Source organism: Mauremys reevesii, linkage group 12, assembly GCF_016161935.1.
Source record: "Mauremys reevesii isolate NIE-2019 linkage group 12, ASM1616193v1, whole genome shotgun sequence".
Taxonomy (NCBI): Eukaryota; Metazoa; Chordata; order Testudines; family Geoemydidae; genus Mauremys; species Mauremys reevesii.
Genome location: NC_052634.1, coordinates 28,081,162 through 28,104,804, shown reverse-complemented (window position 1 = coordinate 28,104,804; position 23,643 = coordinate 28,081,162). Strand labels below are relative to the sequence as shown.

General features: G+C 55.2%; 9 non-coding genes across 9 annotated transcripts; 3 read left to right on the top strand and 6 right to left on the bottom strand.

The window, feature by feature from the left end:
* The first annotated feature begins 1,536 nt into the window (after window positions 1–1,536).
* On the top strand, window positions 1,537–1,608 carry TRNAM-CAU. The gene has a single exon. It is a non-coding gene; the product is annotated as a tRNA-Met (tRNA).
* A 752-nt stretch (window positions 1,609–2,360) lies between these two features.
* Window positions 2,361–2,441, bottom strand: TRNAN-GUU. Its single transcript has one exon. It is a non-coding gene; the product is annotated as a tRNA-Asn (tRNA).
* A 2,384-nt stretch (window positions 2,442–4,825) lies between these two features.
* On the bottom strand, window positions 4,826–4,899 carry TRNAN-GUU. Its single transcript has one exon. It is a non-coding gene; the product is annotated as a tRNA-Asn (tRNA).
* Window positions 4,900–8,908: 4,009 nt separating this feature from the next.
* Window positions 8,909–8,980, top strand: TRNAM-CAU. Its single transcript has one exon. It is a non-coding gene; the product is annotated as a tRNA-Met (tRNA).
* A 766-nt stretch (window positions 8,981–9,746) lies between these two features.
* On the bottom strand, window positions 9,747–9,820 carry TRNAN-GUU. Its single transcript has one exon. It is a non-coding gene; the product is annotated as a tRNA-Asn (tRNA).
* Window positions 9,821–12,216: 2,396 nt separating this feature from the next.
* On the bottom strand, window positions 12,217–12,290 carry TRNAN-GUU. The gene has a single exon. It is a non-coding gene; the product is annotated as a tRNA-Asn (tRNA).
* Window positions 12,291–17,136: 4,846 nt separating this feature from the next.
* TRNAN-GUU lies at window positions 17,137–17,210 on the bottom strand. Its single transcript has one exon. It is a non-coding gene; the product is annotated as a tRNA-Asn (tRNA).
* Window positions 17,211–19,594: 2,384 nt separating this feature from the next.
* TRNAN-GUU lies at window positions 19,595–19,668 on the bottom strand. Its single transcript has one exon. It is a non-coding gene; the product is annotated as a tRNA-Asn (tRNA).
* Window positions 19,669–21,227: 1,559 nt separating this feature from the next.
* On the top strand, window positions 21,228–21,299 carry TRNAM-CAU. The gene has a single exon. It is a non-coding gene; the product is annotated as a tRNA-Met (tRNA).
* The last annotated feature ends 2,344 nt before the right edge of the window (window positions 21,300–23,643 follow it).

Below are 23,643 nucleotides of genomic sequence, written 5' to 3'. Positions count from 1 at the left end.
CAAAAGCTGGGAATCAGCTCAGGGCATACGGTATAGCACATGCATGCAGTGGTTGGCCAAGCAACAGCAAGGAACTGGACTGCTATGGAGGGAAAGTTCTTTGGGAAGGAACCGAAAAGAGCACCGGGGCTGTGGTACAGCGCTCATACACTGTCTTTGGCCTGTTTTGCTGGAAAAGTTAGCAGAGTGAGATTGTTAGTCACAGGTCAGTGGGTGGGTTTATGCAAATCCTGGACTCTTGGACGGGGGCACACAACTTCCGTGGCACATGCACCACCTCTGCAACTAACGTTTGCTACCTCACTCCTCACAACACACCTTTTACCTTTCAGGGCTAAAATACACCGTGAAAGAGATCTAACGGCATAAGCTTAGGGTGATCAACTGCAGCACTCACAACAATTTGAAGAGATTCAAAACCTCTGCCTCTGTCTTTCCACAGCAGGGACAGCAGAAAGGACATCAGCAGCACCTGCAAGAGGCCAACAAACATCCATTTCTACCTCCCTCCACGTGCTGCCGTTAGGAACCCATACCCCTAAATGGTGAGTACTTTTCAGGCGAGGGTGACGCCTCAGGCCTCAAATGCCAGGTACAGTTACTCTGTCCTTGATCCAAAATCAACAGGAAAATACACTGGATTACTCCTGCCCCAATAACAAAGAGACTGGGGAACCCAGCAGCTGAAATGACCGTTTGGACAAGCACTCCCATCATGCAATCCGGGGTGGGTGTAACCATGCAAATGACATCAGCCCCAAAAGGCCTTGACGACAGATCACCAACAGATGGCAGGGTAGACTTCATACTGACCCTGCTTCAACTAGATTGTGGCAAAGATTCCCAAACACCGAACGTTAAAACTCACCTAACGCTGGTCAATCCATCCTCATCGGGCCGTAGCCGCTCGTTATACTCCACACCCGAACGTAGCCCTCATATGGACAACATACCCTCCTAACTCAGTGTCTGTACGTTAACCTTTACCCCAGTCAGGGCTATTGCAGATTATGTATTCCTTACGCCACCCCATTTTAAACCGAACTTTGTACCCCTTGGGTAAGCTGTACGTTGTTCCCTGAGCACCAGAAACTTCTACGCCGAAACTCTGTACCGTACACTTTTTTTTTCTTTGAACCTCATCTTAATAAAATGCTGACTTTTGTTCGAGATCCCGGCTCCTCTTTGCAAGGCGTGTGCGTTCGCGCCGCGTTTTAGTCTGCTAATACGGCGGGGGGCGATTGAGCCAGAGGTGCTTGCCTGCTGCAGACACGGATCCAAGGCTGAACCTCGTCCCCCACAAGCGTAACTGAAAACAGTTTAAGAAGTGCTCCCGTCTCCGGCACTCAGCTACCCAGCTCCCAATGGGGTCCAAACCCCAACTAGATCCTTTTTACCCTGTAGAAGCTAGCTGTAAAATCCTGTGACCAGGGCAGCTGCCTAGCAGCCTGCGCATCTGCCTGCCAGAGCGAGGGCGTGTAAGGCACTAATCCGGATAGTGGCAGCTAGGTGGCAGGGGGGAGAGTGTGAAGAAACAGCAGAGTGGCGCAGCGGGAGCGTGCTGGGCCCATAACCCAGAGGTCGATGGATCGAAACCATCCTCTGCTACGCGCGGCGCTTGTTTCTTTTCCTCTGGGCCTTCAAGCGAGCCGGTGACCAGCAGAGCCCCAAGAGCCTAGGCCATGAGGCAAGAGATGGCTGAGGCAAAGCGGCGGCCTGCCAGGAGCTCCTGGCACCTCTGGCTGCCTGGGCTGAAGGCAAGAGGCAGGCCTGGGTGTGGCGAGGGCCTCCTGTCCTGGAATGAGGCTGCAGTGCTTCCTGGTCCCCTTTTCCCACCCACACCGGCAGGCGGCTGCTGCGGGAGAACACGAGGGAGGCTCTCGGGGCACTGGGCAGCGCTGTGTGTGTGGCTGTCACGGGAAAGAGCCCAGGCTCCCAACTCGACCTGCCATTGACTCGCGTGGCTCTGCGCGCCGTCAGCCGGGCGGGCGGGCCAGGCCGCGGACGTGACTCAGGCTTGGGCCGCATGGCCGCTTTCCTGACGAGGCATGAGGCAGGCCAAGAGCTTTGCACAGCGTACAGGGAAGTGGGAGGAGGCGTCTTTGAGCCGGCCTGTCTCCTTCGCTTCTCCCTTGCCGCTTGGGCGGAGGCGGGAAGGAGCGAAACGTTCCGGCTGAAAGTTTTTGTGCTCGGCTTTGAGGATTAAGCCTGAGCCTCCGGCATGGCTGCTGGCAGATGGGTTTCTGAATGGCATCCAGCCTGCTCTTTGGACCACCGGCTGAAAGCACTGAGGCAGCAAATGGGACCGTTGAGGCTCCCCACAGGCCTCAGGGAAGCAAGGAAGTAGCATGGGCTTAGCGTCGTCCTGGGTGGGCTCGAACCACCATCCTTTCGGTTAACAGCCGAACGCGCTGACCCATTGCGCCACAGAGACATGGACGGGCAAGGCTGTATTGAGCACAAAGCTGGGAATCAGCTCAGGGCATACGGTATAGCACATGCATGCAGTGGTTGGCCAAGCAACAGCAAGGAACTGGACTGCTATGGAGGGAAAGTTCTTTGGGAAGGAACCGAAAAGAGCACCGGGGCTGTGGTACAGCGCTCGCATACACTTTCTTTGGCCTGTTTTGCTGGAAAAGTTAGCAGAGTGAGATTGTTAGTCACAGGTCAGTGGGCGGGTTTATGCAAATCCTGGACTCTTGGACGGGGGCACACAACTTCCGTGGCACATGCACCACCTCTGCAACTAACGTTTGCTACCTCACTCCCTCACAACACACCTTTTACCTTTCAGGGCTAAAATACACCGTGAAAGAGATCTAACGGCATAAGCTTAGGGTGATCAACTGCAGCACTCACAACAATTTGAAGAGATTCAAAACCACCTCTGCCTCTGTCTTTCCACAGCAGGGACAGCAGAAAGGACATCAGCAGCACCTGCAAGAGACCAACAAACATCCATTTCTACCTCCCTCCACGTGCTGCCGTTAGGAACCCATACCCCTAAATGGTGAGTACTTTTCAGGCGAGGGTGACGCGCTCAGGCCTCAAATGCCAGGTACAGTTACTCTGTCCTTGATCCAAAATCAACAGGAAAATACACTGGATTACTCCTGCCCCAATAACAAAGAGACTGGGAACCAGCAGCTGAAATGACCGTTTGGACAAGCACTCCCATCATGCAATCCGGGGTGGGTGTAACCATGCAAATGACATCAGCCCCAAAGGCCTTGACGACAGATCACCAACAGATGGCAGGGTAGACTTCATACTGACCCTGCTTCAACTAGATTGTGGCAAAGATTCCCAAACACCGAACGTTAAAACTCACCTAACGCGGGTCAATCCATCCTCATCGTCGTAGCCGCTCGTTATACTCCACACCCGAACGTAGCCCTCATATGGACAACATACCCTCCTAACTCAGTGTCGGTACGTTAACCTTTTACCCCAGTCAGGCTATTGCAGATTATGTATTCCTTACGCCACCCCATTTTAAACCGAACTTTGTACCCTTGGGTAAGCTGTACGTTGTTCCCTGAGCACCAGAAACTTCTACGCCAAACTCTGTACCGTATACTTTTTTTCTTTGAACCTCATCTTAATAAAATGCTGACTTTTGTTCGAGATCCCGGCTCCTCTTTGCAAGGCGTGTGCGTTCGCGCCGCGTTTTAGTCTGCTAATACGGCGGGGGGCGATTGAGCCAGAGGTGCTTGCCTGCTGCAGACACGGATCCAAGGCTGAACCTCGTCCCCCACAAGCGTAACTGAAAACAGTTTAAGAAGTGCTCCCGTCTCCGGCACTCAGCTACCCAGCTCCCAATGGGGTCCAAACCCCAACTAGATCCTTTTACCCTGTAGAAGCTAGCTGTAAAATCCTGTGACCAGGGCAGCTGCCTAGCAGCCTGCGCATCTGCCTGCCAGAGCGAGGGCGTGTAAGGCACTAATCCGGATAGGGGCAGCTAGGTGGCAGGGGGGAGAGTGTGAAGAAACAGCAGAGTGGCGCAGCGGAGCGTGCTGGGCCCATAACCCAGAGGTCGATGGATCGAAACCATCCTCTGCTACGCGTGCGCTTGTTTCTTTTCCTCTGGGCCTTCAAGCGAGCCGGTGACCAGCAGAGCCCCAAGAGCCTAGGCCATGAGGCAAGAGATGGCTGAGGCAAGCGGCGGCCTGCCAGGAGCTCCTGGCACCTCTGGCTGCCTGGGCTGAAGGCAAGAGGCAGGCCTGGGTGTGGCGAGGGCCTCCTGTCCTGGAATGAGGCTGCAGTGCTTCCTGGTCCCCTTTTCCCACCCACACCGGCAGGCGGCTGCTGCGGGAGAACACGAGGGAGGCTCTCGGGGCGCTGGGCAGCGCTGTGTGTGTGGCTGTCAGGGGAAAGAGCCCAGGCTCCCGACTCGACCTGCCATTGACTCGCGTGGCTCTGCGCGCCGTCAGCCGGGGCGGGGCGGGCCAGGCCGCGGACGTGACTCAGGCTTGGGCCGCATGGCCGCGCTTTCCTGACGAGGCATGAGGCAGGCCAAGAGCTTTGCACAGCGTACAGGGAAGTGGGAGGGAGGCGTCTTTGAGCCGGCCTGTCTCCTTCGCTTCTCCCTTGCCGCTTGGGCGGAGGCGGGAAGGAGCGAAACGTTCCCGGCTGAAAGTTTTTGTGCTCGGCTTTGAGGATTAAGCCTGAGCCTCCGGCATGGCTGCTGGCAGATGGGTTTCTGAATGGCATCCAGCCTGCTCTTTGGACCACCGGCTGAAAGCACTGAGGCAGCAAAATGGGACCGTTGAGGCTCCCCCCCCACAGGCCTCAGGGAAGCAAGGAAGTAGCATGGGCTTAGCGTCGTCCCTGGGTGGGCTCGAACCACCATCCTTTCGGTTAACAGCCGAACGCGCTGACCCATTGCGCCACAGAGACATGGACGGGCAAGGCTGTATTGAGCACAAAAGCTGGGAATCAGCTCAGGGCATACGGTATAGCACATGCATGCAGTGGTTGGCCAAGCAACAGCAAGGAACTGGACTGCTATGGAGGGAAAGTTCTTTGGGAAGGAACCGAAAGAGCACCGGGCTGTGGTACAGCGCTCGCATACACTTTCTTTGGCCTGTTTTGCTGGAAAAGTTAGCAGAGTGAGATTGTTAGTCACAGGTCAGTGGGCGGGTTTATGCAAATCCTGGACTCTTGGACGGGGGCACACAACTTCCGTGGCACATGCACCACCTCTGCAACTAACGTTTGCTACCTCACCCTCACAACACACCTTTTACCTTTCAGGGCTAAAATACACCGTGAAAGAGATCTAACGGCATAAGCTTAGGTGATCAACTGCAGCACTCACAACAATTTGAAGAGATTCAAAACCACCTCTGCCTCTGTCTTTCCACAGCAGGGACAGCAGAAAGGACATCAGCAGCACCTGCAAGAGGCCAACAAACATCCATTTCTACCTCCCTCCACCTGCTGCCGTTAGGAACCCATACCCTAAATGGTGAGTACTTTTCAGGCGAGGGTGACGCTCTCAGGCCTCAAAATGCCAGGTACAGTTACTCTGTCCTTGATCCAAAATCAACAGGAAAATACACTGGATTACTCCTGCCCCAATAACAAAGAGACTGGGGAACCCGCAGCAGCTGAAATGACCGTTTGGACAAGCACTCCCATCATGCAATCCGGGGTGGGTGTAACCATGCAAATGACATCAGCCCCAAAAGGCCTTGACGACAGATCACCAACAGATGGCAGGGTAGACTTCATACTGACCCTGCTTCAACTAGATTGTGGCAAAGATTCCCAAACACCGAACGTTAAAACTCACCTAACGCGGGTCAATCCATCCTCATCGTCGTAGCTCGTTATACTCCACACCCGAACGTAGCCCTCATATGGACAACATACCCTCCTAACTCAGTGTCTGTACGTTAACCTTTTACCCCAGTCAGGCTATTGCAGATTATGTATTCCTTACGCCACCCCATTTTAAACCGAACTTTGTACCCTTGGGTAAGCTGTACGTTGTTCCTGAGCACCAGAAACTTCTACGCGAAACTCTGTACCGTACACTTTTTTTCTTTGAACCTCATCTTAATAAAATGCTGACTTTTGTTCGAGATCCCGGCTCCTCTTTGCAAGGCGTGTGCGTCAGCGCCGCTTTAGTCTGCTAATACGGCGGGGGCGATTGAGCCAGAGGTGCTTGCCTGCAGACACGGATCCAAGGCTGAACCTCGTCCCCACAAGCGTAACTGAAAACAGTTTAAGAAGTGCTCCCGTCTCCGGCACTCAGCTACCCAGCTCCCAATGGGGTCCAAACCCCAACTAGATCCTTTTACCCTGTAGAAGCTAGCTGTAAAATCCTGTGACCAGGGCAGCTGCCTAGCAGCCTGCGCATCTGCCTGCCAGAGCGAGGGCGTGTAAGGCACTAATCCGGATAGTGGCAGCTAGGTGGCAGGGGAGAGTGTGAAGAAACAGCAGAGTGGCGCAGCGGAGCGTGCTGGGCCCATAACCCAGAGGTCGATGGATCGAAACCATCCTCTGCTACGCGTGCGCTTGTTTCTTTTCCTCTGGGCCTTCAAGCGAGCCGGTGACCAGCAGAGCCCCAAGAGCCTAGGCCATGAGGCAAGAGATGGCTGAGGCAAAGCGGCGGCCTGCCAGGAGCTCCCTGGCACCTCTGGCTGCCTGGGCTGAAGGCAAGAGGCAGGCCTGGGTGTGGCGAGGGCCTCCTGTCCTGGAATGAGGCTGCAGTGCTTCCTGGTCCCCTTTTCCCACCCACACCGGCAGGCGGCTGCGGGAGAACACGAGGAGGCTCTCGGGCGCTGGGCAGCGCTGTGTGTGGCTGTCACGGGAAAGAGCCCAGGCTCCCAACTCGACCTGCCATTGACTCGCGTGGCTCTGCGCCGTCAGCCGGGCGGGCGGGCCAGGCCGCGGACGTGACTCAGGCTTGGGCCGCATGGCGCTTTCCTGACGAGGCATGAGGCAGGCCAAGAGCTTTGCACAGCGTACAGGGAAGTGGGAGGAGGCGTCTTTGAGCCGGCCTGTCTCCTTCGCTTCTCCCTTGCCGCTTGGGCGGAGGCGGGAAGGGAGCGAAACGTTCCCGGCTGAAAGTTTTTGTGCTCGGCTTTGAGGATTAAGCCTGAGCCTCCGGCATGGCTGCTGGCAGATGGGTTTCTGAATGGCATCCAGCCTGCTCTTTGGACCACCGGCTGAAAGCACTGAGGCAGCAAAATGGGACCTTTGAGGCTCCCCCCCCACAGGCCTCAGGGAAGCAAGGAAGTAGCATGGGCTTAGCGTCGTCCCTGGGTGGGCTCGAACCACCATCCTTTCGGTTAACAGCCGAACGCTGACCCATTGCGCCACAGAGACATGGACAGGCAAGGCTGTATTGAGCACAAAAGCTGGGAATCAGCTCAGGGCATACGGTATAGCACATGCATGCAGTGGTTGGCCAAGCAACAGCAAGGAACTGGACTGCTATGGAGGGAAAGTTCTTTGGGAAGGAACCGAAAAGAGCACCGGGGCTGTGGTACAGCGCTCGCATACACTTTCTTTGGCCTGTTTTGCTGGAAAAGTTAGCAGAGTGAGATTGTTAGTCACAGGTCAGTGGGTGGGTTTATGCAAATCCTGGACTCTTGGACGGGGGCACACAACTTCCGTGGCACATGCACCACCTCTGCAACTAACGTTTGCTACCTCACTCCCTCACAACACACCTTTTACCTTTCAGGGCTAAAATACACCGTGAAAGAGATCTAACGGCATAAGCTTAGGGTGAGCAACTGCAGCACTCACAACAATTTGAAGAGATTCAAAACCACCTTTGCCTCTGTCTTTCCACAGCAGGGACAGCAGAAAGGACATCAGCAGCACCTGCAAGAGGCCAACAAACATCCATTTCTACCTCCCTCCACGTGCTGCCGTTAGGAACCCATACCCCTAAATGGTGAGTACTTTTCAGGCGAGGGTGACGCTCTCAGGCCTCAAATGCCAGGTACAGTTACTCTGTCCTTGATCCAAAATCAACAGGAAAATACACTGGATTACTCCTGCCCCAATAACAAAGAGACTGGGGAACCCGCAGCAGCTGAAATGACCGTTTGGACAAGCACTCCCATCATGCAATCCGGGGTGGGTGTAACCATGCAAATGACATCAGCCCCAAAAGGCCTTGACGACAGATCACCAACAGATGGCAGGGTAGACTTCATACTGACCCTGCTTCAACTAGATTGTGGCAAAGATTCCCAAACACCGAACGTTAAAACTCACCTAACGCGGGTCAATCCATCCTCATCGTCGTAGCGCTCGTTATACTCCACACCCGAACGTAGCCCTCATATGGACAACATACCCTCCTAACTCAGTGTCTGTACGTTAACCTTTTACCCCCAGTCAGGGCTATTGCAGATTATGTATTCCTTACGCCACCCCATTTTAAACCGAACTTTGTACCCCTTGGGTAAGCTGTACGTTGTTCCCTGAGCACCAGAAACTTCTACGCCGAAACTCTGTACCGTACACTTTTTTTTTCTTTGAACCTCATCTTAATAAAATGCTGACTTTTGTTCGAGATCCCGGCTCCTCTTTGCAAGGCGTGTGCGTTCGCGCCGCGTTTTAGTCTGCTAATACGGCGGGGGGCGATTGAGCCAGAGGTGCTTGCCTGCTGCAGACACGGATCCAAGGCTGAACCTCGTCCCCCACAAGCGTAACTGAAAACAGTTTAAGAAGTGCTCCCGTCTCCGGCACTCAGCTACCCAGCTCCCAATGGGGTCCAAACCCCAACTAGATCCTTTTTACCCTGTAGAAGCTAGCTGTAAAATCCTGTGACCAGGGCAGCTGCCTAGCAGCCTGCGCATCTGCCTGCCAGAGCGAGGGCGTGTAAGGCACTAATCCGGATAGTGGCAGCTAGGTGGCAGGGGGGAGAGTGTGAAGAAACAGCAGAGTGGCGCAGCGGGAGCGTGCTGGGCCCATAACCCAGAGGTCGATGGATCGAAACCATCCTCTGCTACGCGTGCGCTTGTTTCTTTTCCCTCTGGGCCTTCAAGCGAGCCGGTGACCAGCAGAGCCCCAAGAGCCTAGGCCATGAGGCAAGAGATGGCTGAGGCAAAGCGGCGGCCTGCCAGGGAGCTCCCTGGCACCTCTGGCTGCCTGGGCTGAAGGCAAGAGGCAGGCCTGGGTGTGGCGAGGGCCTCCTGTCCTGGAATGAGGCTGCAGTGCTTCCTGGTCCCCTTTTCCCACCCACACCGGCAGGCGGCTGCTGCGGGAGAACACGAGGGAGGCTCTCGGGGCGCTGGGCAGCGCTGTGTGTGTGGCTGTCACGGGAAAGAGCCCAGGCTCCCAACTCGACCTGCCATTGACTCGCGTGGCTCTGCGCGCCGTCAGCCGGGGCGGGGCGGGCCAGGCGCGGACGTGACTCAGGCTTGGGCCGCATGGCCGCGCTTTCCTGACGAGGCATGAGGCAGGCCAAGAGCTTTGCACAGCGTACAGGGAAGTGGGAGGGAGGCGTCTTTGAGCCGGCCTGTCTCCTTCGCTTCTCCCTTGCCGCTTGGGCGGAGGCGGGAAGGGAGCGAAACGTTCCCGGCTGAAAGTTTTTGTGCTCGGCTTTGAGGATTAAGCCTGAGCCTCCGGCATGGCTGCTGGCAGATGGGTTTCTGAATGGCATCCAGCCTGCTCTTTGGACCACCGGCTGAAAGCACTGAGGCAGCAAAATGGGACCTTTGAGGCTCCCCCCCCACAGGCCTCAGGGAAGCAAGGAAGTAGCATGGGCTTAGCGTCGTCCCTGGGTGGGCTCGAACCACCATCCTTTCGGTTAACAGCCGAACGCGCTGACCCATTGCGCCACAGAGACATGGACGGGCAAGGCTGTATTGAGCACAAAAGCTGGGAATCAGCTCAGGGCATACGGTATAGCACATGCATGCAGTGGTTGGCCAAGCAACAGCAAGGAACTGGACTGCTATGGAGGGAAAGTTCTTTGGGAAGGAACCGAAAAGAGCACCGGGGCTGTGGTACAGCGCTCGCATACACTTTCTTTGGCCTGTTTTGCTGGAAAAGTTAGCAGAGTGAGATTGTTAGTCACAGGTCAGTGGGTGGGTTTATGCAAATCCTGGACTCTTAGACGGGGGCACACAACTTCCGTGGACATGCACCACCTCTGCAACTAACGTTTGCTACCTCACTCCCTCACAACACACCTTTTACCTTTCAGGGCTAAAATACACCGTGAAAGAGATCTAACGGCATAAGCTTAGGGTGAGCAACTGCAGCACTCACAACAATTTGAAGAGATTCAAAACCACCTTTGCCTCTGTCTTTCCACAGCAGGGACAGCAGAAAGGACATCAGCAGCACCTGCAAGAGGCCAACAAACATCCATTTCTACCTCCCTCCACGTGCTGCCGTTAGGAACCCATACCCCTAAATGGTGAGTACTTTTCAGGTGAGGGTGACGCTCTCAGGCCTCAAATGCCAGGTACAGTTACTCTGTCCTTGATCCAAAATCAACAGGAAAATACACTGGATTACTCCTGCCCCAATAACAAAGAGACTGGGGAACCCGCAGCAGCTGAAATGACCGTTTGGACAAGCACTCCCATCATGCAATCCGGGGTGGGTGTAACCATGCAAATGACATCAGCCCCAAAAGGCCTTGACGACAGATCACCAACAGATGGCAGGGTAGACTTCATACTGACCCTGCTTCAACTAGATTGTGGCAAAGATTCCCAAACACCGAACGTTAAAACTCATCTAACGCGGGTCAATCCATCCTCATCGTCGTAGCCGCTCGTTATACTCCACACCCGAACGTAGCCCTCATATGGACAACATACCCTCCTAACTCAGTGTCTGTACGTTAACCTTTTACCCCCAGTCAGGGCTATTGCAGATTATGTATTCCTTACGCCACCCCATTTTAAACCGAACTTTGTACCCCTTGGGTAAGCTGTACGTTGTTCCCTGAGCACCAGAAACTTCTACGCGAAACTCTGTACCGTACACTTTTTTTTTCTTTGAACCTCATCTTAATAAAATGCTGACTTTTGTTCGAGATCCCGGCTCCTCTTTGCAAGGCGTGTGCGTTCGCGCCGCGTTTTAGTCTGCTAATACGGCGGGGGGCGATTGAGCCAGAGGTGCTTGCCTGCTGCAGACACGGATCCAAGGCTGAACCTCGTCCCCCACAAGCGTAACTGAAAACAGTTTAAGAAGTGCTCCCGTCTCCGGCACTCAGCTACCCAGCTCCCAATGGGGTCCAAACCCCAACTAGATCCTTTTTACCCTGTAGAAGCTAGCTGTAAAATCCTGTGACCAGGGCAGCTGCCTAGCAGCCTGCGCATCTGCGTGCCAGAGCGAGGGCGTGTAAGGCACTAATCCGGATAGTGGCAGATAGGTGGCAGGGGGGAGAGTGTGAAGAAACAGCAGAGTGGCGCAGCAGGAGCGTGCTGGGCCCATAACCCAGAGGTCGATGGATCGAAACCATCCTCTGCTACGCGTGCGCTTGTTTCTTTTCCCTCTGGGCCTTCAAGCGAGCCGGTGACCAGCAGAGCCCCAAGAGCCTAGGCCATGAGGCAAGAGATGGCTGAGGCAAAGCGGCGGCCTGCCAGGGAGCTCCCTGGCACCTCTGGCTGCCTGGGCTGAAGGCAAGAGGCAGGCCTGGGTGTGGCGAGGGCCTCCTGTCCTGGAATGAGGCTGCAGTGCTTCCTGGTCCCCTTTTCCCACCCACACCGGCAGGCGGCTGCGGGAGAACACGAGGGAGGCTCGGGCGCTGGGCAGCGCTGTGTGTGTGGCTGTCACGGGAAAGAGCCCAGGCTCCCAACTCGACCTGCCATTGACTCGCGTGGCTCTGCGCGCCGTCAGCCGGGGCGGGGCGGGCCAGGCCGCGGACGTGACTCAGGCTTGGGCCGCATGGCCGCGCTTTCCTGACGAGGCATGAGGCAGGCCAAGAGCTTTGCACAGCGTACAGGGAAGTGGGAGGCGTCTTTGAGCCGGCCTGTCTCCTTCGCTTCTCCCTTGCCGCTTGGGCGGAGGCGGGAAGGAGCGAAACGTTCCCGGCTGAAAGTTTTGTGCTCGGCTTTGAGGATTAAGCCTGAGCCTCCGGCATGGCTGCTGGCAGATGGGTTTCTGAATGGCATCCAGCCTGCTCTTTGGACCACCGGCTGAAAGCACTGAGGCAGCAAAATGGGACCTTTGAGGCTCCCCCCCCACAGGCCTCAGGGAAGCAAGGAAGTAGCATGGGCTTAGCGTCGTCCCTGGGTGGGCTCGAACCACCATCCTTTCGGTTAACAGCCGAACGCGCTGACCCATTGCGCCACAGAGACATGGACGGGCAAGGCTGTATTGAGCACAAAAGCTGGGAATCAGCTCAGGGCATACGGTATAGCACATGCATGCAGTGGTTGGCCAAGCAACAGCAAGGAACTGGACTGCTATGGAGGGAAAGTTCTTTGGGAAGGAACCGAAAGAGCACCGGGGCTGTGGTACAGCGCTGCAAACACTTTCTTTGGCCTGTTTTGCTGGAAAAGTTAGCAGAGTGAGATTGTTAGTCACAGGTCAGTGGGTGGGTTTATGCAAATCCTGGACTCTTAGACGGGGGCACACAACTTCCGTGGACATGCACCACCTCTGCAACTAACGTTTGCTACCTCACTCCCTCACAACACACCTTTTACCTTTCAGGGCTAAAATACACCGTGAAAGAGATCTAACGGCATAAGCTTAGGGTGAGCAACTGCAGCACTCACAACAATTTGAAGAGATTCAAAACCACCTCTGCCTCTGTCTTTCCACAGCAGGGACAGCAGAAAGGACATCAGCAGCACCTGCAAGAGGCCAACAAACATCCATTTCTACCTCCCTCCACGTGCTGCCGTTAGGAACCCATACCCCTAAATGGTGAGTACTTTTCAGGTGAGGGTGACGCTCTCAGGCCTCAAATGCCAGGTACAGTTACTCTGTCCTTGATCCAAAATCAACAGGAAAATACACTGGATTACTCCTGCCCCAATAACAAAGAGACTGGGGAACCCGCAGCAGCTGAAATGACCGTTTGGACAAGCACTCCCATCATGCAATCCGGGGTGGGTGTAACCATGCAAATGACATCAGCCCCAAAAGGCCTTGACGACAGATCACCAACAGATGGCAGGGTAGACTTCATACTGACCCTGCTTCAACTAGATTGTGGCAAAGATTCCCAAACACCGAACGTTAAAACTCATCTAACGCGGGTCAATCCATCCTCATCGTCGTAAGCTCGTTATACTCCACACCCGAACGTAGCCCTCATATGGACAACATACCCTCCTAACTCAGTGTCTGTACGTTAACCTTTTACCCCCAGTCAGGGCTATTGCAGATTATGTATTCCTTACGCCACCCCATTTTAAACCGAACTTTGTACCCCTTGGGTAAGCTGTACGTTGTTCCCTGAGCACCAGAAACTTCTACGCCGAAACTCTGTACCGTACACTTTTTTTTTCTTTGAACCTCATCTTAATAAAATGCTGACTTTTGTTCGAGATCCCGGCTCCTCTTTGCAAGGCGTGTGCGTTCGCGCCGCGTTTTAGTCTGCTAATACGGCGGGGGGCGATTGAGCCAGAGGTGCTTGCCTGCTGCAGACACGGATCCAAGGCTGAACCTCGTCCCCCACAAGCGTAACTGAAAACAGTTTAAGAAGTGCTCCCGTCTCCGGCACTCAGCTACCCAGCTCCCAATGGGGTCCAAACCCCAACTAGATCCTTTTTACCCTGTAGAAGCTAGCTGTAAAATCCTGTGACCAGGGCAGCTGCCTAGCAGCCTGCGCATCTGCCTGCCAGAGCGAGGGCGTGTAAGGCACTAATCCGGATAGTGGCAGCTAGGTGGCAGGGGGGAGAGTGTGAAGAAACAGCAGAGTGGCGCAGCAGGAGCGTGCTGGGCCCATAACCCAGAGGTCGATGGATCGAAACCATCCTCTGCTACGCGTGCGCTTGTTTCTTTTCCCTCTGGGCCTTCAAGCGAGCCGGTGACCAGCAGAGCCCCAAGAGCCTAGGCCATGAGGCACGAGATGGCTGAGGCAAAGTGGCGGCCTGCCAGGAGCTCCCTGGCACCTCTGGCTGCCTGGGCTGAAGGCAAGAGGCAGGCCTGGGTGTGGCGAGGGCCTCCTGTCCTGGAATGAGGCTGCAGTGCTTCCTGGTCCCCTTTTCCCACCCACACCGGCAGGCGGCTGCTGCGGGAGAACACGAGGGAGGCTCTCGGGGCGCTGGGCAGCGCTGTGTGTGTGGCTGTCACGGAAAGAGCCCAGGCTCCCAACTCGACCTGCCATTGACTCGCGTGGCTCTGCGCGCCGTCAGCCGGGCGGGCGGGCCAGGCCGCGGACGTGACTCAGGCTTGGGCCGCATGGCGCGCTTTCCTGACGAGGCATGAGGCAGGCCAAGAGCTTGCACAGCGTACAGGGAAGTGGGAGGGAGGCGTCTTTGAGCCGGCCTGTCTCCGCTTCTCCCTTGCCGCTTGGGCGGAGGCGGGAAGGAGCGAAACGTTCCCGGCTGAAAGTTTTGTGCTCGGCTTTGAGGATTAAGCCTGAGCCTCCGGCATGGCTGCTGGCAGATGGGTTTCTGAATGGCATCCAGCCTGCTCTTTGGACCACCGGCTGAAAGCACTGAGGCAGCAAAATGGGACCTTTGAGGCTCCCCCCCCACAGGCCTCAGGAAGCAAGGAAGTAGCATGGGCTTAGCGTCGTCCCTGGGTGGGCTCGAACCACCATCCTTTCGGTTAACAGCCGAACGCTGACCCATTGCGCCACAGAGACATGGACGGGCAAGGCTGTATTGAGCACAAAAGCTGGGAATCAGCTCAGGGCATACGGTATAGCACATGCATGCAGTGGTTGGCCAAGCAACAGCAAGGAACTGGACTGCTATGGAGGGAAAGTTCTTTGGGAAGGAACCGAAAAGAGCACCGGGGCTGTGGTACAGCGCTCGCAAACACTTTCTTTGGCCTGTTTTGCTGGAAAAGTTAGCAGAGTGAGATTGTTAGTCACAGGTCAGTGGGTGGGTTTATGCAAATCCTGGACTCTTAGACGGGGGCACACAACTTCCGTGGACATGCACCACCTCTGCAACTAACGTTTGCTACCTCACTCCCTCACAACACACCTTTTACCTTTCAGGGCTAAAATACACCGTGAAAGAGATCTAACGGCATAAGCTTAGGGTGAGCAACTGCAGCACTCACAACAATTTGAAGAGATTCAAAACCACCTCTGCCTCTGTCTTTCCACAGCAGGGACAGCAGAAAGGACATCAGCAGCACCTGCAAGAGGCCAACAAACATCCATTTCTACCTCCCTCCACGTGCTGCCGTTAGGAACCCATACCCCTAAATGGTGAGTACTTTTCAGGTGAGGGTGACGCTCTCAGGCCTCAAATGCCAGGTACAGTTACTCTGTCCTTGATCCAAAATCAACAGGAAAATACACTGGATTACTCCTGCCCCAATAACAAAGAGACTGGGGAACCCGCAGCAGCTGAAATGACCGTTTGGACGAGCACTCCCATCATGCAATCCGGGTGGGTGTAACCATGCAAATGACATCAGCCCCAAAAGGCCATGACGACAGATCACCAACAGATGGCAGGGTAGACTTCATACTGACCCTGCTTCAACTAGATTGTGGCAAAGATTCCCAAACACCGAACGTTAAAACTCATCTAACGCTGGTCAATCCATCCTCATCGCCGTAGCCGCCGTTATACTCCACACCCGAACGTAGCCCTCATATGGACAACATACCCTCCTAACTCAGTGTCTGTACGTTAACCTTTTACCCCAGTCAGGGCTATTGCAGATTATGTATTCCTTACGCCACCCCATTTTAAACCGAACTTTGTACCCTTGGGTAAGCTGTACGTTGTTCCCTGAGCACCAGAAACTTCTACGCGAAACTCTGTACCGTACACTTTTTTTCTTTGAACCTCATCTTAATAAAATGCTGACTTTTGTTCGAGATCCCGGCTCCTCTTTGCAAGGCGTGTGCGTTCGCGCGTTTTAGTCTGCTAATACGGCGGGGCGATTGAGCCAGAGGTGCTTGCCTGCTGCAGACACGGATCCAAGGCTGAACCTCGTCCCCACAAGCGTAACTGAAAACAGTTTAAGAAGTGCTCCCGTCTCCGGCACTCAGCTACCCAGCTCCCAATGGGGTCCAAACCCCAACTAGATCCTTTTACCCTGTAGAAGCTGTAAAATCCTGTGACCAGGGCAGCTGCCTAGCAGCCTGCGCATCTGCCTGCCAGAGCGAGAGCGCGTAAGGCACTAATCCGGATAGTGGCAGCTAGGTGGCAGGGGGAGAGTGTGAAGAAGTAGCAGAGTGGAGCAGCGGGCGTGCTGGGCCCATAACCCAGAGGTCGATGGATCGAAACCATCCTCTGCTACGCGTGCGCTTGTTTCTTTTCCCTCTGGGCCTTCAAGCGAGCCGGTGACCAGCAGAGCCCCAAGAGCCTAGGCCATGAGGCAAGAGATGGCTGAGGCAAAGTGGCGGCCTGCCAGGGAGCTCCCTGGCACCTCTGGCTGCCTGGGCTGAAGGCAAGAGGCAGGCCTGGGTGTGGCGAGGGCCTCCTGTCCTGGAATGAGGCTGCAGTGCTTCCTGGTCCCCTTTTCCCACCCACACCGGCAGGCGGCTGCTGCGGGAGAACACGAGGGAGGCTCTGGGCGCTGGGCAGCGCTGTGTGTGGCTGTCACGGAAAGAGCCCAGGCTCCCAACTCGACCTGCCATTGACTCGCGTGGCTCTGCGCGCCGTCAGCCGGGGCGGGGCGGGCCAGGCCGCGGACGTGACTCAGGCTTGGGCCGCATGGCCGCGCTTTCCTGACGAGGCATGAGGCAGGCCAAGAGCTTTGCACAGCGTACAGGGAAGTGGGAGGGAGGCGTCTTTGAGCCGGCCTGTCTCCTTCGCTTCTCCCTTGCCGCTTGGGCGGAGGCGGGAAGGGAGCGAACGTTCCCGGCTGAAAGTTTTGTGCTCGGCTTTGAGGATTAAGCCTGAGCCTCCGGCATGGCTGCTGGCAGATGGGTTTCTGAATGGCATCCAGCCTGCTCTTTGGACCACCGGCTGAAAGCACTGAGGCAGCAAAATGGGACCTTTGAGGCTCCCCCCCCACAGGCCTCAGGGAAGCAAGGAAGTAGCATGGGCTTAGCGTCGTCCCTGGGTGGGCTCGAACCACCATCCTTTCGGTTAACAGCCGAACGCGCTGACCCATTGCGCCACAGAGACATGGACGGGCAAGGCTGTATTGAGCACAAAAGCTGGGAATCAGCTCAGGGCATACGGTATAGCACATGCATGCAGTGGTTGGCCAAGCAACAGCAAGGAACTGGACTGCTATGGAGGGAAAGTTCTTTGGGAAGGAACCGAAAAGAGCACCGGGGCTGTGGTACAGCGCTCGCATACACTTTCTTTGGCCTGTTTTGCTGGAAAAGTTAGCAGAGTGAGATTGTTAGTCACAGGTCAGTGGGTGGGTTTATGCAAATCCTGGACTCTTGGACGGGGGCACACAACTTCCGTGGCACATGCACCACCTCTGCAACTAACGTTTGCTACCTCACTCCCTCACAACACACCTTTTACCTTTCAGGGCTAAAATACACCGTGAAAGAGATCTAACGGCATAAGCTTAGGGTGAGCAACTGCAGCACTCACAACAATTTGAAGAGATTCAAAACCACCTCTGCCTCTGTCTTTCCACAGCAGGGACAGCAGAAAGGACATCAGCAGCACCTGCAAGAGGCCAACAAACATCCATTTCTACCTCCCTCCACCTGCTGCCGTTAGGAACCCATACCCCTAAATGGTGAGTATTTTCAGGCGAGGGTGACGCTCTCAGGCCTCAAATGCCAGGTACAGTTACTCTGTCCTTGATCCAAAATCAACAGGAAAATACACTGGATTACTCCTGCCCCAATAACAAAGAGACTGGGGAACCCGCAGCAGCTGAAATGACCGTTTGGACAAGCACTCCCATCATGCAATCCGGGGTGGGTGTAACCATGCAAATGACATCAGCCCCAAAAGGCCTTGACGACAGATCACCAACAGATGGCAGGGTAGACTTCATACTGACCCTGCTTCAACTAGATTGTGGCAAAGATTCCCAAACACCGAACGTTAAAACTCACCTAACGCGGGTCAATCCATCCTCATCGTCGTAGCCGCTCGTTATACTCCACACCCGAACGTAGCCCTCATATGGACAACATACCCTCCTAACTCAGTGTCTGTACGTTAACCTTTTACCCCCAGTCAGGGCTATTGCAGATTATGTATTCCTTACGCCACCCCATTTTAAACCGAACTTTGTACCCTTGGGTAAGCTGTACGTTGTTCCCTGAGCACCAGAAACTTCTACGCCAAACTCTGTACCGTACACTTTTTTTCTTTGAACCTCATCTTAATAAAATGCTGACTTTTGTTCGAGATCCCGGCTCCTCTTTGCAAGGCGTGTGCGTTCGCGCCGCGTTTTAGTCTGCTAATACGGCGGGGGGCGATTGAGCCAGAGGTGCTTGCCTGCTGCAGACACGGATCCAAGGCTGAACCTCGTCCCCCACAAGCGTAACTGAAAACAGTTTAAGAAGTGCTCCCGTCTCCGGCACTCAGCTACCCAGCTCCCAATGGGGTCCAAACCCCAACTAGATCCTTTACCCTGTAGAAGCTAGCTGTAAAATCCTGTGACCAGGGCAGCTGCCTAGCAGCCTGCGCATCTGCCTGCCAGAGCGAGGGCGTGTAAGGCACTAATCCGGATAGTGGCAGCTAGGTGGCAGGGGGGAGAGTGTGAAGAAACAGCAGAGTGGCGCAGCGGAGCGTGCTGGGCCCATAACCCAGAGGTCGATGGATCGAAACCATCCTCTGCTACGCGTGCGCTTGTTTCTTTTCCTCTGGGCCTTCAAGCGAGCCGGTGACCAGCAGAGCCCCAAGAGCCTAGGCCATGAGGCAAGAGATGGCTGAGGCAAAGCGGCGGCCTGCCAGGGAGCTCCTGGCACCTCTGGCTGCCTGGGCTGAAGGCAAGAGGCAGGCCTGGGTGTGGCGAGGGCCTCCTGTCCTGGAATGAGGCTGCAGTGCTTCCTGGTCCCCTTTTCCCACCCACACCGGCAGGCTGCTGCGGGAGAACACGAGGAGGCTCGGGCGCTGGGCAGCGCTGTGTGTGTGGCTGTCACGGAAAGAGCCCAGGCTCCCAACTCGACCTGCCATTGACTCGCGTGGCTCTGCGCGCCGTCAGCCGGGCGGGCGGGCCAGGCCGCGGACGTGACTCAGGCTTGGGCCGCATGGCCGCTTTCCTGACGAGGCATGAGGCAGGCCAAGAGCTTTGCACAGCGTACAGGGAAGTGGGAGGAGGCGTCTTTGAGCCGGCCTGTCTCCTTCGCTTCTCCCTTGCCGCTTAGGCGGAGGCGGGAAGGAGCGAAACGTTCCGGCTGAAAGTTTTTGTGCTCGGCTTTGAGGATTAAGCCTGAGCCTCGGCATGGCTGCTGGCAGATGGGTTTCTGAATGGCATCCAGCCTGCTCTTTGGACCACCGGCTGAAAGCACTGAGGCAGCAAAATGGGACCTTTGAGGCTCCCCCCCCACAGGCCTCAGGGAAGCAAGGAAGTAGCATGGGCTTAGCGTCGTCCCTGGGTGGGCTCGAACCACCATCCTTTCAGTTAACAGCCGAACGCGCTGACCCATTGCGCCACAGAGACATGGACGGGCAAGGCTGTATTGAGCACAAAAGCTGGGAATCAGCTCAGGGCATACGGTATAGCACATGCATGCAGTGGTTGGCCAAGCAACAGCAAGGAACTGGACTGCTATGGAGGGAAAGTTCTTTGGGAAGGAACCGAAAAGAGCACCGGGGCTGTGGTACAGCGCTCGCATACACTTTCTTTGGCCTGTTTTGCTGGAAAAGTTAGCAGAGTGAGATTGTTAGTCACAGGTCAGTGGGTGGGTTTATGCAAATCCTGGACTCTTGGACGGGGGCACACAACTTCCGTGGCACATGCACCACCTCTGCAACTAACGTTTGCTACCTCACTCCCTCACAACACACCTTTTACCTTTCAGGGCTAAAATACACCGTGAAAGAGATCTAACGGCATAAGCTTAGGGTGATCAACTGCAGCACTCACAACAATTTGAAGAGATTCAAAACCACCTCTGCCTCTGTCTTTCCACAGCAGGGACAGCAGAAAGGACATCAGCAGCACCTGCAAGAGGCCAACAAACATCCATTTCTACCTCCCTCCACCTGCTGCCGTTAGGAACCCATACCCCTAAATGGTGAGTACTTTTCAGGCGAGGGTGACGCTCTCAGGCCTCAAATGCCAGGTACAGTTACTCTGTCCTTGATCCAAAATCAACAGGAAAATACACTGGATTACTCCTGCCCCAATAACACAGAGACTGGGGAACCGCAGCAGCTGAAATGACCGTTTGGACAAGCACTCCCATCATGCAATCCGGGTGGGTGTAACCATGCAAATGACATCAGCCCCAAAAGGCCTTGACGACAGATCACCAACAGATGGCAGGGTAGACTTCATACTGACCCTGCTTCAACTAGATTGTGGCAAAGATTCCCAAACACCGAACGTTAAAACTCACCTAACGCGGGTCAATCCATCCTCATCGTCGTAGCGCTCGTTATACTCCACACCCGAACGTAGCCCTCATATGGACAACATACCCTCCTAACTCAGTGTCTGTACGTTAACCTTTTACCCCCAGTCAGGGCTATTGCAGATTATGTATTCCTTACGCCACCCCATTTTAAACCGAACTTTGTACCCTTGGGTAAGCTGTACGTTGTTCCCTGAGCACCAGAAACTTCTACGAAACTCTGTACCGTATACTTTTTTTTTCTTTGAACCTCATCTTAATAAAATGCTGACTTTTGTTCGAGATCCCGGCTCCTCTTTGCAAGGCGTGTGCGTTCGCGCCGCGTTTTAGTCTGCTAATACGGCGGGGGGCGATTGAGCCAGAGGTGCTTGCCTGCTGCAGACACGGATCCAAGGCTGAACCTCGTCCCCCACAAGCGTAACTGAAAACAGTTTAAGAAGTGCTCCCGTCTCCGGCACTCAGCTACCCAGCTCCCAATGGGGTCCAAACCCCAACTAGATCCTTTTTACCCTGTAGAAGCTAGCTGTAAAATCCTGTGACCAGGGCAGCTGCCTGGCCTGCGCATCTGCCTGCCAGAGCGAGGGCGTAAGGCACTAATCCGGATAGTGGCAGCTAGGTGGCAGGGGGGAGAGTGTGAAGAAACAGCAGAGTGGCGCAGCGGGAGCGTGCTGGGCCCATAACCCAGAGGTCGATGGATCGAAACCATCCTCTGCTACGCGTGCGCTTGTTTCTTTTCCCTCTGGGCCTTCAAGCGAGCCGGTGACCAGCAGAGCCCCAAGAGCCTAGGCCATGAGGCAAGAGATGGCTGAGGCAAAGCGGCGGCCTGCCAGGGAGCTCCCTGGCACCTCTGGCTGCCTGGGCTGAAGGCAAGAGGCAGGCCTGGGTGTGGCGAGGGCCTCCTGTCCTGGAATGAGGCTGCAGTGCTTCCTGGTCCCCTTTTCCCACCCACACCGGCAGGCGGCTGCTGCGGGAGAACACGAGGGAGGCTCTCGGGGCGCTGGGCAGCGCTGTGTGTGTGGCTGTCACGGGAAAGAGCCCAGGCTCCCAACTCGACCTGCCATTGACTCGCGTGGCTCTGCGCGCCGTCAGCCGGGGCGGGGCGGGCCAGGCCGCGGACGTGACTCAGGCTTGGGCCGCATGGCCGCGCTTTCCTGACGAGGCATGAGGCAGGCCAAGAGCTTTGCACAGCGTACAGGGAAGTGGGAGGGAGGCGTCTTTGAGCCGGCCTGTCTCCTTCGCTTCTCCCTTGCCGCTTGGGCGGAGGCGGGAAGGGAGCGAAACGTTCCCGGCTGAAAGTTTTTGTGCTCGGCTTTGAGGATTAAGCCTGAGCCTCCGGCATGGCTGCTGGCAGATGGGTTTCTGAATGGCATCCAGCCTGCTCTTTGGACCACCGGCTGAAAGCACTGAGGCAGCAAAATGGGACCTTTGAGGCTCCCCCCCCACAGGCCTCAGGGAAGCAAGGAAGTAGCATGGGCTTAGCGTCGTCCCTGGGTGGGCTCGAACCACCATCCTTTCAGTTAACAGCCGAACGCTGACCCATTGCGCCACAGAGACATGGACGGGCAAGGCTGTATTGAGCACAAAAGCTGGGAATCAGCTCAGGGCATACGGTATAGCACATGCATGCAGTGGTTGGCCAAGCAACAGCAAGGAACTGGACTGCTATGGAGGGAAAGTTCTTTGGGAAGGAACCGAAAGAGCACCGGGCTGTGGTACAGCGCTCGCATACACTTTCTTTGGCCTGTTTTGCTGGAAGAGTTAGCAGAGTGAGATTGTTAGTCACAGGTCAGTGGGTGGGTTTATGCAAATCCTGGACTCTTGGACAGGGCACACAAGCTTCCGTGGCACATGCACCACCTCTGCAACTAACGTTTGCTACCTCACTCCCTCACAACACACCTTTTACCTTTCAGGGCTAAAATACACCGTGAAAGAGATCTAACGGCATAAGCTTAGGTGATCAACTGCAGCACTCACAACAATTTGAAGAGATTCAAAACCACCTCTGCCTCTGTCTTTCCACAGCAGGGACAGCAGAAAGGACATCAGCAGCACCTGCAAGAGGCCAACAAACATCCATTTCTACCTCCCTCCACGTGCTGCCGTTAGGAACCCATACCCCTAAATGGTGAGTACTTTTCAGGCGAGGGTGACGCTCTCAGGCCTCAAATGCCAGGTACAGTTACTCTGTCCTTGATCCAAAATCAACAGGAAAATACACTGGATTACTCCTGCCCCAATAACAAAGAGACTGGGGAACCCGCAGCAGCTGAAATGACCGTTTGGACAAGCACTCCCATCATGCAATCCGGGGTGGGTGTAACCATGCAAATGACATCAGCCCCAAAAGGCCTTGACGACAGATCACCAACAGATGGCAGGGTAGACTTCATACTGACCCTGCTTCAACTAGATTGTGGCAAAGATTCCCAAACACCGAACGTTAAAACTCACCTAACGCGGGTCAATCCATCCTCATCGTCGTAGCCGCTCGTTATACTCCACACCCGACGTAGCCCTCATATGGACAACATACCCTCCTAACTCAGTGTCTGTACGTTAACCTTTTACCCCAGTCAGGGCTATTGCAGATTATGTATTCCTTACGCCACCCCATTTTAAACCGAACTTTGTACCTTGGGTAAGCTGTACGTTGTTCCTGAGCACCAGAAACTTCTACGCCGAAACGCTGTACCGTACACTTTTTTTTTCTTTGAACCTCATCTTAATAAAATGCTGACTTTTGTTCGAGATCCCGGCTCCTCTTTGCAAGGCGTGTGCGTTCGCGCCGCGTTTTAGTCTGCTAATACGGCGGGGGGCGATTGAGCCAGAGGTGCTTGCCTGCTGCAGACACGGATCCAAGGCTGAACCTCGTCCCCCACAAGCGTAACTGAAAACAGTTTAAGAAGTGCTCCCGTCTCCGGCACTCAGCTACCCAGCTCCCAATGGGGTCCAAACCCCAACTAGATCCTTTTTACCCTGTAGAAGCTAGCTGTAAAATCCTGTGACCAGGGCAGCTGCCTAGCAGCCTGCGCATCTGCCTGCCAGAGCGAGGGCGT